The 15,703-nt window shown below is 34.7% G+C and overlaps 1 protein-coding gene across 1 annotated transcript in view; it reads right to left on the reverse strand.

The window, feature by feature from the left end:
• LOC129746736 (protein limb expression 1 homolog) overlaps positions 1–15,703 on the reverse strand; it is a 185,159-nt gene that overhangs the window by 62,333 nt on the left and 107,123 nt on the right. The gene's annotated exons all lie outside the window — the stretch shown is intronic.

Consider the following 15,703-nt stretch of genomic DNA (forward strand, 5'->3'; position numbering starts at 1 on the left):
GTTCAACCCTCTCATCACTCCGGAGTTCCGCCCTATCGAGAAAGACTGAGCGATTAAGAAGCAGCACCTTCTTATACGACCTAAGGTAGTGAATACAGCCGAGGAACTGAAGAAAGTATGGGTTTACATGCAAAAAACGGTTGATTCACAGGTTGTGCAGAATCTTATGGCCAAGGATAAGGTGCGGGGATTTGCGTATGGATTTGAAATAAAATACGAGTAAAATGAAAAAAAAAGAAGTTTAATAGTTATTTTTTAATCCCTTAAAGTTTGATGGCAACCGAATGAAAACTCGAATTTCGCTAATAAATTTTGTGTGTGGCAATTTCATCGTGGACACCCTTTAGGGAGGGGATGCATCTAGACTAAGCTTGCCAAACTTCCCGGATATTGAATATCGCTAGATTTGGAAATGGTCCGGATGAGCGGATTTAATTGGAAGAAGACTGGATTTGTCAGGATTGATTCACCTTATTTGGTAAACCCAACAAAATACTTAAATTGAGCTCTTCTAATGTTTCATTATTGCGCCCCAAATAATGAAACTTTATTTCTAAAGTTCGATTTAGAATTTGCTGATGAGTTTCGATAAAAAAAATGTTTCAAATTCTTTTTATATTTTTACTGAATAATATCTGGGTTTAAAACAAATTTCGCCAGATGTTGACCGAATTTTGAGTTGAAAAGTTCGTATTTGAATGCTTGTATTTGCCAACTCTGGCAACCCTAAACAATTTGATATCGGAGTTTGATTGGCTTTTTTATGCAGATTTCGATACATCATGAGTCCTACCTAAATTGAAACGTTAATAAAAGGTGCTACCTTGTTGACAATGGAACAGATCGATCTTCCAGAGCTCGATCCTTCAGCTCCGATTTTTCAGGTGGATCGATCCTACGACCGTTTTAGTGAATCGATCTTGGAGCTCGATCTTTTCCTGAAGATCGAACAATCCTAGCCTAATACGTGTTACTTAATGTAAATAAAGATAGAAAAGGAAATATGATAGAATAGAACGATAGACGAGATCGTTAGCTTTTTGGAAAATGAAGATTTCGAACATGTTTTTCAAATCATATATCAAATTTTTTCTAAAAGTAAACTTTTTTACAATTTATTATGCTTCATGATCCTGTAATCTTCGATTCTTGACTTAGCTTTAAGGGGGGAGTAGGGTCTAACACTTTAATAAAATCGATCTTTTTTATTTTTTTTATTTTCTTATTGTAATACATTTCAAGAATGTTGTGTCAAATTTTCAAGTCAATCGAAGCAAAACTGTAGAAATTATAGAGCAGAAACTTCAAACGCGTTTTTCTCGAAAGCACATTTTTAAAGTCCGTGGACATCGTCATTTGAAAACTACTTCACCGATTCTTTTCAAATTTGGAACATATTTTCTTCATATAAAATACCAAACCCCAACGATTTTCTTTTTTTTTTGTTTTTTACTTTGGGGATATTTTACAGATAAAAAATGGCGTTTTTTTCGTGAAAAATCGTAGTTTTTACTTCAAACAGCCACAAAAATTTCATAAAATTTTTTTAAGTTAAATAAAATCGTTGGGGTTCAGGAAAACATCTATTAAAAATATTTTGCTCTGATTTTTTGACTTCAGATGATTCTGTGCTGAGATACAGTGTCCACCGCAAATCCTGTTTTCTTAAAGGCATCCTCGAAAGTGCTCCGTCACCGACTCATTTTTCAATATTTTTCTACGAAAAAATAACTAAATGTTGTTTTAACAATGCTTTGTATTATGCAAAAAAATTGAATATATTTGTTTGAACGGTAGCTCTTAAAAAAATTCGTGAAAATAGTGTTTTTTTACCCGTTAGACCCTACTCCGCCCTTAAAAAGGCTTAAAGTGTTGAGGTATGGTTTTTTCTTTGATGCTGCTTGCTAAATCTTAAAATTCAAGAAAGCTATTGAAAAACTGTTTGGATTTGGTTCAATCTGTATGTGTGTGTGTGTGTTTTTTTTTAAAATTTGGTTAGAAGATCAATAATTTGGTAAATTACATTACAGTATTTATATTACTCGGATAAAAAACTATTTCCATATGAAAACTGCTCAAATGAATAGGAACTCAACTTGAGATTTCGTAGACCATCTTCATGGTGCAATGGAAAAATAAACACGACAAATAATGAAGAAGATTTCACATTCCGATTCAAGGATGCAATGCAACTCTGAATGAACTCGGCCGGTGATGATTGGAATGACATCGAGGCGATAAAGTCGATGATCGGCAATCAAGGGGTCTCGTACCTCCCATACACACTTTGCCGGGGTCCGAGAGGAATCGCAGCTCGAATAATTTTGTCAACTTAAAACATCATAAACAATTTTCACTTTTCTGACATGGTTACCTTTTAAGGGGGAGTTTGTGCAGATGTTTTACTTCATCGGACAACAGCACATTGCTGCCGCTAAGGCAATTGACGATGCAAAATTGAGGTCCCCACTACTGCACCCCGTATTGCCTGGCTCGAAGCCATGAAGCATATCGAAGAATAACCAAAAATGATGATATTCACTACACGACAAAATGCTTTACGTAATCATATTAATTTATTCTTATTATGCAGATGCGTCACTTACTTGGTCAATCGGTTTTTTATTATTGCGGCTCTTTTCATGTCATTCGATTCACCGATTTCTTCTCATGGCTCAGGATGGACAAGTTTATAGTTAGTGACTTCACCTTGCGAAAGGAGACTGACAATTGCTGCATTCGGTATGTTAACATATCGACGAAATTAGCCACCATATAAACAGCACATTAGTGATTCGAAGCATTATCTCATCGTGCGTTAAGTATTCTAGTTTGCATTTAACACAATGAATGCTTTTGATATGAAGGTAAAGCAGGTAAATTTTGAAATATCTAAGGGTGAAGTGAAACAATATGACTTTGCTTGATTTGATATCTAAAAGGTAGTCGATCGGCAGCGGAACTCAAACGAAGAATTCCTGAAAACCTGAATGGAAACTGTTGTTCACTTCTATCATCGTGCGAACCTAAACTGCACAAATCCGATGGACAGCTGCTTTTTATATGGTCAGTGGTCGTCATAAATGAAATTCCTTCTGGGCTGGGACCCGTTGCATCTCCGCGGCCTGGCTGCTCTACGAGGGGCAGCAGCATCTCCGGCTTGTGAATCATCAACGGGATTGCGTAATAATTTGCATTTTTATGCCAACGAAAATCTTCTCCGAAGCGGAAGAGCCTGGAAGAGAGCCGGGGAGCCCTACCAGTGCGATAGTGTATCGTCGTTTAGCATCGTCGCACACAGTGAAGAAAGAATTAAAAAAAAATCACATTATTTCAGTGCTGATTTTTGCAAACTTCACCCCGATAGCCTCACGCTCGGTATTTTCAAGATGGGTAGAATCGCGGCGTCAAAGTCCATCATTATGGTTGTTAAAATCGTTGTCATCCAGGATTGTCATCGACCTCGAGAAGTTTTGACCACTCCACGTGCATCGCTTTTTCGGATTTTCTCCAGTAAGAACAAGGTTGAAAGAAAAAATTTAAAAAATAAGTCATGTCCTAAAAACAAACTCTACCTAAAAGCCACTTCCATTCAAATTAAACTTATATGACTTTCCTTTAGTGATCAACATTTAAATTAAATGGTAAAATTCACAAAAGTTCGATAAATTTTTTCTAACCAAAACTACCACTAAACCTTTATTCCATTTGATTGTTCTTTAGGCAACTTAAAGTTTTCTCGATTTTGCCTACTATACAAAATATAAAAAATCTCGTTGTAAATTATCGCCACTTGAAAATAAAAAAACTAATCTAGTACTGCAGTAGTGAGTTCGGTGAAAATTCTATGCATGTGTCCTTGTGTCTAAAACACAACATATACAATTATTTTCACTTCAACCTCCGTTCCCAAACCTGAAAATCTCGTCTTGATCCAAACCCTGATCTGTAATCAGATTCTGATCTTGATCCAGAATCTGGTTCTGATCCCGTTATTTATCGAGATCCTATCCCAATCTCGATCCTTAACTGCAACCTGATTCGGATCCTGAACCTGAATTGGATCTATATTTAGATCTGAGACCATTTCTGATCTCGAATATAATCTTTATTTTATTCTAAACCCGAACTAGATTTGCGTTTTTCAACCTACCAAGAGAAAGCTGTTAATAACAACAAAATTTATTTTCAATTAAAAATCTTATGAAAAATTATAATTTGTGACAAATATGTGATGCCATTAAGACCAGAAAACGTAAAAACACCAATTGTTCCAATTTACAGCTTTTCTGTCACTAAAGCTGTTATATGTGAAAACATAATGATGCTGCATACATTTAGGGTTTAAAATTATTCCAAAAGTTCTAAAACTTAAATCATTAAAACAAAAGTTCTGATGACTATAAATTTAATACTCCGTTTGATGCAAAAATATCGTGTTTACTGCGTGTAAAAACGAGATTCATAAGACGTTTCTTTGATTTGTTATTTTTTCCATCTTACCTCACATAAGTTACTGAGTTATAAATTTTTTTTGAAATGAAATTTGATGATTTTCTAAAAAAAATTCTACCAACTGTGTTATTATAGAGTAATGATACCGATGAAGCTTATTAAACAAACAGTAGCGCCAAAAAATTCTCCGTAGTAGGAGTTTAGAGTAGTTAGGAAGCTTTTGGGAACAGGCATCATATAATTAAAGGGGATTTTTGTTTGTTTTGATTATTAGTCTTTTCAACATCTTTGTGTCATTTACGACTTTCATCAACGATGCAGTTGGCGAACAGTTATTGGAAAACTTATATGGTACAACTGTGTTCAATGTTTACTCTTGGTCTCGAACTAACGGACATCGGCTTAGGAGACAATTGACTTCCCAACTGAGCTGTATCACAAATCCAAAGGGGGAATCAGCTCATTATTATATTAAAACATAATATTTTTGGTAAACTATTTTGAAATGAGAACATATTTGCAATACTTGCCGACGGAAAAATATTTAATCTTTCACAAAAATTTGCGTAAAATGTGTAAATTTCAAAAGTGTAATTTAAAAAATGTAGTACTGTACTTGATAAAATCTTAAAAAATCTAAACAGTTTGAAATCCTCCATCAGTAATATAAACAGCTAAAAAACTTTGTTGATTTCAATCGTTATCAATATTTTTCCAAAAAATGTATGAAACGCTACAAGAAGACCTAAAATTTGATTTTTCTAACTTTTTAAGAGATCTCTCGAGAAAAAAGTCTAAGTAAAATGTGTTTTCAACTCATATAAAATGTTCACCTTTTCGTTGACATTTTTTTCCTGATTATGCGAACATAAAGTTTGCAGATGACATCATTAGGCCAATCCGTCATATGATGATTTGCCAGTCTTAGTCTTCTGCCCAATTGTTGCAAAAGATGACTACAATTGTCAATATTTCAGCCGTCTTTCAACTGTTTAAAAAAAAAAATACTGAATTTCGTTAATAGGAATTTTACTGATGAAATAAGACTTTTACGATAATTTTTGCTATAAAATATATGCATCTTACTTCAGATTTACTTTTCCTTGTTTTTTTTTGCGCGATTTTCATACAAATTGCTTACCTTAAGATTCCTTCAACGCAAATATAAATTTACGTCAGAACAAAACATTTTTCGAATTCGTTTTCTCTATGAACCTTTGATGGAAAATTTTAATATTTAGTTTTTGAAAAAAATTTCGATCCATTCAAAACTAGTGAGACTCTTGGATCGTGTCACAGTTGGATCGCTAATTCTTATCTTGCCCAATTATTGTACATCAATTTATTCTTTACGTGGCCGCATAACAAATACGCTTGGTAAAATGTGAATAATCGTTGATTATTCATTGAGAAAAACTCGATTTTTTTTCTAATTTACATATTCTAGCTAAACAACATTCAACTAACTCTTTTCCACTCAGATTGTTTATATGTTTTGCACTCAATGTTGATTCTCAATCTTTCAACTTTCACCTCAAAGACACTTCAATTGTGTATTTTTGTAAAAAATGAAAATTTATTGATAGTTAATGCCCCTTCTTTAAACGCAAATTTTATTTGTAAGCTTTGAGATTTTTAAACTCGTTGAAAAATGTATGTTTGTATTGGAAGTAGGGCAACTTGCAATGTTTGCAAATCGTCAAAGGCACTTAATGACACGAATGCTACAAAGGATAGCGTTCAAGTCTTCTAAGCCAGAGGTCATGAGATCGAATCTCGGTCACGGCATATAGTACTCTCTCAGTGGGCTGGTGGTTTTAGAACTCGTAAGATGATAGCCATCATGTCCTTGAAAGATGTACGCCTTAGTGTTAAGTTTGAATTAGATCTCTTCAAAGAAACATGCATTTTCACTGAGATCCTATAAATGTATGTGTGTTCGTTTTAAGTGTCACTATTATAACTTAATAATAAAAGTCAAAAACACTTTATCTGCTTTTGTTATGATGGACTACTTTTTTATTAGATTTATTAGATTTAGATTTATTGTAATCCTTCATCCCGACCATTAGGTAAAAATTTTATGCCAAGAATCTCGAGATTGTTCTGCAAAACCACAGTTTTTCAAATTTCGGGATAATCTGTTGCATCTTAATGACGAATCCTGAAGAAATGTTATCAGCGAACCTTTGACTATGATGACAATAAAAAAATTGTCTGAATATCGTGCAGTGGGAAAAGTTATACCCGAAATCCCAAAAAAATAGAAGCCGCAGGTTGGAAGAGCTGAAATATTGATCTTATTGCCCAAAAAACAGTGATAACTTAGTAAAACAGAATTGATCAAAAGAGTTTTTCACTCAAAAAATTGTTGGGAACATTTTCTATGTTTCCAATGATACAGGACTCAAATTCATTACAAATAATCCCATACTCATGAGAAAAGTATTTTAATCAATCAACTTTTTGAAAAGATAAATCTCTACACAGAACTGCATATTTGAGCATAAATCAGTCGAACAACCTAAAACATTGGGCGCTGCTAAGTTCATTCTCAAACTGTTAATTGATATTCATAATGTGAAATCAACTTTCAAGTAAGACCTACAGCAATTATTTTTATAAAAGGACGAGTAAGTTAAATTTTTTGATCAGAAAAAACCCTTTTTTAAATATTTTAAGTGTTTAAGAATCTCTTAATCCATTTTAAGAAATTATAAAAAAATTAGTTTCATGTCGCTAGGACAAACATATACAGAAAAAGCTCATTACAGGGTAATTTGGGCAAAATAACAACCCACTGAGATGGCTTCATTCAAATCCGACAGCTGATTTTAATTTCTGAGAAAATTTCACGAAACATATGTATATACTATTCCTGGCTCTCAAACCAGCAACTTCGATTTTTTTGGGATTTTGGATGCTAATTTTCCCATTGTGCATTGGACGGTTTCTATGGATGACTCCTTCCAAGGGGACCGTCTTCAAATTGCATTTCGATCTAGGAATTCTCACAATAAGCTTCCGTACCAAATATCAGCGCTATAGACTACATGCTGGAAGAGCCTTTAAAAAGCTTTAAAGATGTTGTGCAACCTTTGGGAAAAAATCGGACAACACTAGGCACGACATCGATTTCGCCTGTGCAACTATTGGGCACAAACAACCTGTTTTTAATGATTTTTTTTTAATTTTCATGAGACTTTTTTCTAATACTTAAACTTTTGAATCTTGTTGAACAATTCTGCACGAGTACAATCGATTAAAAAATCCAAATGAAGTCAATAGAAATGACTAACGTAAGAAAGCTATGAAATTGTAGCTTGGTTTTGGAATACAGCCCAAAAAAATGGAAACTTTTTTAGCAGTTTGTTTTGGGTTGTGTTGTTTTTACAATTTTTTAAGGATATTTTATTAGCTCTCATCTTCATCTGTCAATTGACGTCAATGACGTAGCTCCCTTTTGTGATGACAGTTCGCATGTCCTGTTTATAAAATTTTACGAACGAGAAATGGGGTGCGGCGAAATTTTTCGTGTACCTGCACGGTCAAAAAATTTTACTCAAAACTCAGTTTAAGGATAGCAAAAAACCAAGTTCCATTTTGTGAATTATATTTAGCGCATTTTTTGGTTTCTCATGTTTATCTCTTTAGAAATGAACAGAAAGTTGAAAAAGGAGGTTTGTTTATTAAAATGTTTCAACATGTTTTCAAAACGCTTCTTCAACACATTTCTTCTGGACCAACCCACTTTGTATTGAATATTCTGGGAAAGCACGTCTACATTGAAACAAAAAATCCCATCGAATATCCAAATGTGGAAACTTCTAAAGAATTCGAATGTGCCGAATCGATTGTACGGAAATTTCTTCTGTTATTTTGACCGGAAACTGTAAACAAATGCTCATACTTGTACGACAACACTATTCAGGGATATAAGAATCCAATATAGGAAAATTCTCCGGTAAACATTCTGAAAGAAAAGGCTGAACTATTATAAATTTATACGATATGATATTTTCGAGGAATAAAAATAACGTCAGATAGTTAAACCACCAGTCACACTGACATGAGACTTAGAACCAAATTCCTCTCTGTTTTTGGCTAGAAGGCTCCTATCGTCGGTATTGCGCGGCAGCAATTCGAACATGAAAATTTCTGGTATCGGCATTCTCGTTGATTTTCGAGTGTCCAGTCAGTGTGGTCAGTGGTTTAACTTTTACAGGTTTACGTCCATTTATTCCAGCTGGATTAACAAACGAATGGATTGATTTTTCATTATTTGATACTTAAAACATCCAATTTATCTTTCAAATTATTCTTTATCCCAAAATTGAGCTAAGAACTTTTGCTAAAAACGTGTGAATGAGAATTCAATGAGGACCCAAATGTTTGCTTTGTTTCCTCAGCGTGTAGAATTGGAAAATAAGGAATCAAAACATGAATCGCGAAATGTCAAAACCAGTGAGGCCAGGCAGTGCGTGAATCGACCTTTTGCAGTCGTACACGGGGATGCCAGGTGTAGAGGATAAAAAATCAGGGCAGTTAGAAAAAAAGTTTGTGTATGCCTGTGCACAAGCAAAGTTCACAAATTTGGTACCAAACAAGGGGTTAGTAAGGCGATGTGTGTGAGCGGGGGTGGGTGATGCTGTAACATGCCATCTAGCGACTTTTTTTCGGATGAAACGTTCTTTTTTTAATGGACCATGTCCACGGAAGTCGGGTAGTGGAAAGCCACAATCCTCACGCACTATAAATGTGTTATAGTCGAGTCGGTCAAGGCGAAAAGCAAGCGGATTCCAGTAAGATCAATCCAGAAGCTGGCTAAGGAAGCGAATATCTCGAATGTTTCCATGCTCTTGGATGCATCATCAAAGGCAAGAGCAAAGCGCCATTTGATAACAGAACGAATTAAAGCACTCCGAGTAGAGCACTCAAAGCGATTTCTGTCTCAGTTGAAGTAGATGCAGCTGATCATCGTCTTCTCACGTGAGAATTTTTTTCGATTGATCCGGTGTCTAATTCACGTACATATGATTTGGCTGAAGGCTTATGATGTTCCAGAGAATATGAAATTCGTATTAAACTTGAACATGAAGCATCCTGCCAGGGTCATGGTATTTAATGCATTTGCCACGAAATGATCGAAGGTGCCTCCTGTTTTCATATAAGCTGGATTAAAAGTTAAAACTAAAGCCTAAATGGACATTTTGAAGACGGCGGTGCTCCCGTAGTTCTGGGATAGCTGTCTCCATACAAAATGGAGCTTATACCATACCTCAAAATGGACCCTAACCAGACTGGATTTTCGATCAAAGGACCTTTGGCCTCCTAGCAGCCCGGGTTTGAAACCGCTCTAATTTTTTGATTATGGGCGTATGTTCAAGCAAAGGCTTCTCACCCGAATGTCGATTCTCTGAAGTCTTCCATCTCTGAGGGGTGGACTTCAACGTCAAAGATTAATATTGCTGAGGTATGCTCCCGATTCAGATCTTGCCTGGAGAGATGAGTTGGTAACGAAAGTAGACACATCGAGTTATTGTTTCTTAATGTATTAATCACCATGCCTGAATTAAAAAAAGGTTTTTTACTCATGTTAAAATCAAGAAAAGTGATTTTGAACTTTGATGACAAGTTTTCGCATTTTTTGGGGTCATATAATTTGGGTTTAATAAACGATTACAGTTTTTTTAAAGTTAAAAAGATTATTATAAGAAGAATTCCTACATATGATAATCTTCTTCTCAAGCAACATTTCAGATTTTATAACCAGCTTCAAGACCAAGTTTAATTTTCATAAGAGGTCCGAAGAGTCTTGTAAATCAAATACTGTTACTTAGGTTATTGAAAAACCCAATTCCCTGCCAAATAGTGTAAAATAAAATAAAAATAAAATACTGTTTTCGAAGACTTCGTGCCACTTCAAGGGGATTTCCTCCATTTCGGGGTGTGGTGCATCGAAATGACAACACACTGGTCCCGCGTAGCTTATGGACACGCAAAACTGAGTTCCCGGGCTAAAGAATGTGGTGGAAGACGAAAAATAAAATTAATATCTTCATCTCACGTTTGTTAATGAAACAGATACACCATCCATCGTAAAATATTAATTTTATACTTTGGTTGCAAATAAAACAAGGCATTGTTGGATTTAATTAAGCACTACTCAATCGACGACTGTCAAGAGAGAGGTCGCGGCAATGTATAATTAGTTTTTGATAGTGATAAGTCATTGTAATGAAGACTGATAATGGAACATAACTTTTTCTTACCTACATGACATTGATTACAAAAGTTGTTGGAATACTTACAAACTTTCGTTATTGCAAAATCACCGGTTCAAATTCTAGAAAACGGCTCTAAAGTGAAAACCACAATTGTGTGGTGGCAAACGTTTGTCTTGCGTTTAGATCTTAATTTCCAAGTGAAACTATAAATTTCAAGTTTATTGGACCTGAACGATAAAAAAAGAGGAAAAACGAGTGCGGGAAGCTCGTAAATTTTATGGCTCGCGCCCTCGACCTGAGCTTGGACGGATCGACGGATGATGGCCTGGAATAGCCCCCGGTTGGCTGATCTGGCGCGGTTAAACCGTGCGAACTTAGACCTCTTCGCGCTCGCTGCTGGTGGGGCGGACGAATTCCCGCGTATACAGAGCTGATTCAGAACTGATGGAGGTAAAAAAAACAAAAACAAAAAAAACCAACCCGTCCGGGTTGAATTTGTCCAAAGTATTGACACCAATCGGTTCGCTAATTAATTCATCCGATCATCGATGTCATCTGGTTGGGTTTGTGCTTTCAATCTGGCCCGAGCTGGGGAGTATTTTACTTGATGTTGGCTAAAATTTGTAGACGTATTTTGGAAATACAAAATAATTCGCTTTAGGCAATTTTTTTGTTGGAAAATTCTTCAAAAAGTATCAATAGATAACTGGAATGTAAGTGGCAACCCTTTTATTAACTGAACCTCCTCAAAAAATATTAAACTCAAAATCAATGCCAAGGACAGACGATGGATTTAAAAGTTGCCAAAGCTCGTCGTCTGACATAATAACCCACATAACCGGCTGGTATGAGTAACAGAGCAAAAAAAAAAAAGAGAAATGAAATATAAGTATCAATACATATTGCTTGGGCCATAAAAATCATTTTTAAATTCCTCACCAGTGTGAAGGCAACCCTTTAAACGCGCGCAATAAAACTGGCTCCTTGGTGGAATCATTCACAGTCGGATTTTCCTCCAGGCGTAATCAGCTCGTCTTACGTCACAAGGACATCTCGGACAAGCGTGGCCACGCGTGGTTTTATTAACCATTCATGTTAAACCCCTTCCCTCCCCAAACCATGTCTCCGGCTTACATTTGTGCGGATATCGTCTTCTGTACAGCGATAGGGAAGCGGTTCCCTCATAAATTGGTCATTCTGAAATGTGTGCAAGAATCCTGTTCCGCGGCAGCAATTGTACTTGACCCTGGGGGGAAAATCATTATAAGGTCTTTTATTGACTGATGATAGGCTGTTTTAGCAACAATCAATGGTACCTACATACAAGTGTTGAGTTATTCATTGGGATCTTGTTGGCGGGAACTGCGTCGTCGTACGACTATAGCGATAAAAACTGATACATGGTAGGTCACACTTCAGCTTCGAATTTCTATCAATAATTGTGAATCTTAGGAATGGATGCATTCACTACCACAAGCTTTTTGTTGTATAGCACCCATGGTTCCCAATGATCAGTTTTATAATCTTTGAAATCCGGATTGCAGATTTCTGAGTGGTCGTTTTAGTCACATATTAATACGACATTTTCCAGCGGAAAAAACATTTTCATTGACGCTGAAAGACTCGACACATGATTGAGATATACACTGCCGGCTAAAAGTTTTAGATCACCCCTTCACAAAAATGGAAATTTTTATCGGTCAAACCTCAGCCATCTTATGATATATTGCAATTATTTAAATAGCTACTTAAATTATCGCCCAAAAATTTGGGATCACCCCGCAGTATGGTGTAACGGCCAAATGTTTGGGATCAGTCTTCTAAAACATGCATTTTTATTCCACGCGTATCTCTGTTATCAAACAACGTATTGTTTTACTGGTAAGTGTGGTGAGTATACCCTGAGTATAGTAAAATGTTAATTGAAATGGTTAAAATAAATTCCTATTTCCCATTATCATGGAATCAGTCTTAAATACGAATTTCAAAAACATTGCTTGCAGAATAAGAGACAATGGTTAATCATTGTTAATTAATGCGATTATTTTTTATGCAGGGTAGAAAAACTAAGTTTTGTTAAATTATCATTAAAACAGAAACTGTTGTAATTCTAGTGATAATTGTCAAACAAATTAAGTGTGTAATCACTCAGGCGAAAACGCTCATCAAAAAAATCTGAGTGGTGCTTGAGCGAGCTTGAGAGGCAAGTTTAAAGAAATGAATTTATGAGTAGCAATGAGTGTATTATCAAGGAGATTCGAAAATGAACAGATTGTTAGGATCATTCTACATTCGAAATTTTGAAAGTTTGTGCTACTGGGTTTGTTTGGAGAATCGTCGCTCTGAACAAAAAAAAAGTGTTTTTGAGAAATGGAATGTCCGGCGAAGAAAGTTACCACAGTTAGCTGGTTTGGGAGCTAATGAGTTGAACTTGCTTTATGGATATTTACTAGAAATATTTTTGAAGACTTATGTCATCAAACTTTTAGGTAAAGTTTGATCATTTCCTGATAATTTTCACCAAATAGTACGACCATTAAAAAACATGCAAATTTGTTTGGAATATAACTTAGTTGTCTTAAAAGTTATGACATAACGGATTGGCTTTTTTGCTAGCTTCGAATGCAAATCGAATTTTGAAATTTGGTCCACCCTGAGGTGATCGGGTTTGAATTTTATGTCCAATTTTTGGAAAATGTCCAAACTTTAAGCTAAGTTTAAGTCATATAAACTCAACATAACATTCTGTCAAAAACATACAAAGAAGGTTTTGCTCCCGATGTTTTGAATGAGATCAAAAGAATTGCAATATGTCATAAGATGGCTGAACTATAGTCTTGATGTGGCAGTGCAATTTGGAAGCCATTTTTTTGGGTTGATTGTTTTTTTAATGTTATTTTCTAGCCAACCTTGAGGGAGAAAAGAACGATTAAAAGGGCATTGCAATTTTTTATTCTTCAGATTTTAAGGCACAAAACAACATTTAAGTACGTACATATATATTAGGGTGGCAATGGATGTTTGGGGAAAATTTTATGATCGAATTTCGAAAACCGACCATACACATTTTATAGATTGGCCAAAAAAAAAACTGACCTATGCAAAATTTCAGCTCTATCGCATTTGATTTAAGGGGTGCCTCAAAGCGCACAGAGTTGAACAAAAATTATTTGTCAAAAACCGATTTCTAAATTTCAAAAATCACCAAAGGTGATATCATTAGACATCCGGAAAAATTGAAATTTTAATTTTTTTTTGTCAAATGACTAAGGAATGCGTGATACGTCGAGATCTAGTGTTATCTAGAAAAAATAAGCAATAAATTAACTTTTTAGGATTCAGTTGGTTTTCGAGAAACGACCCCAGAAAGTTGGTTTTGTATCAAAAATTTCGATTTCTAGATTACACCAAATCTCGGCGTTTCATGTATTTCTAAAAAATTTGGCATCATTTGATGATTTTGGAAAATTTCAAGTAGATCATTGACAAAAAAATTATTTTTTGAGATATCGCCAGATTTTAGCGATTGCATTTCAAGTCATTTGGCATTAAAATTGAAATTTCGATGTTTCCGATTTCCTTTGGTTCCCCTCTTAGGTAATTTTTGAGGGTTAGAAAAACCGAAACTTTGAGTTTTTTAAGGCAACTGAAATTTTGCAAAGGTTTTTTCAGGCCAATCTAAAAAATGTATATGGTTGGTTCCCGAAAATCAACGTGACCCATTTGGCTACCACCCAAATATGCATATATGTATGCATAATTTCGTCATTTTAAGGAATGCAATGATATATACTTTAGCTTTACTTTTGTAAATTTGTAGGTAGCATCCTTTTAAAATAAGAAGAAAAATTAAAACGCACAAGCAGGTTTGGTTTCCCGCAAGTTTCCGGTCCGGTTTAATTTGTTTGTTTTTCTGAAAACAAAACAGAATCCATTCGTTTGATTTCAATTGTATTTCAAGAAACAAAGAAGATATTGATTTTTATAATTACAACATCTTCATTATCAATAATTATTTTCATCAATATTATCGGAACATATTTTTTGTATACGGTTTTTTTTTACCTTGTTTTTGAGTTATTTGAGTTAGTAAATTATCATTGTTATTCGTTTCTCCTAATCACTTCTGAAATTTTTAATTTACTCTCATTTAAAATGTTTGGTTATAAATGTTTGTATCGGTATTATAGTTTTTAAAATAGTAGCTTTTAAATTGATTTTCTACTATCAATAATAACGTTTTAAGTTTTCTTTCTTTGATGTTGATGCCTTGAACTTATGATTATTTTGGCGAAATAACTTGAAAAAATAAAATATTCAAACTGTGCATTTTTTGGTTTATTTTCGCATTTGATTAACATCATCACGAAAACAATTTACAAAATTTTGTTTTTAATAAGAAAAACAGAAAGTCATTATAATTCCCCTGGCTTGTGATTAAGTTGAGTTGGCATGTCAGTTGCCTCATGAGCCGATGTCCGCGAATTTGAGCTCAAGAGACGAACACAGTTTTATCGGATAAGTTAATCAATAACTGTCCACCGACTGCAACGTTGATATTAAGTCGCAAATACCATGAAAATTTTGCAAAAAAAATAATACCATTCAAAGTTGAGTTGTTTATTCCATGTTTCCAGAAACCTGAAAAGATTGACTTCCAAACTTTTTCCACAATAACAGGCAAACCGAATAAACCCGATTTTTTTTCTAATTTAGCATTAAACTTATGGACAAATTCGGATATAATTCAGTAATCTGGAACCACAATCACAAACTTTTTTATTGTTTCAGTACGGATGTTTATTTGATCCACGAAATCGGTAGAAAAAAAAAATATTGTAGTAGGTATACACATTAATTTCTCAGAAGGAAACAAAAAACTCAACTCAAAATGGATTATCGCCGAATGTATGCGCTTTTATATGAAGCTTTAAAATTTCAGTCATGGGAATTGTTTTTATAAAAACTTGGGTAATAAAAAAAGGAAGGATATAGCCTTAACATCCCAAGTCGATCGGTGG

Source organism: Uranotaenia lowii, chromosome 2, assembly GCF_029784155.1.
Source record: "Uranotaenia lowii strain MFRU-FL chromosome 2, ASM2978415v1, whole genome shotgun sequence".
Classification (NCBI taxonomy): Eukaryota; Metazoa; Arthropoda; class Insecta; order Diptera; family Culicidae; genus Uranotaenia; species Uranotaenia lowii.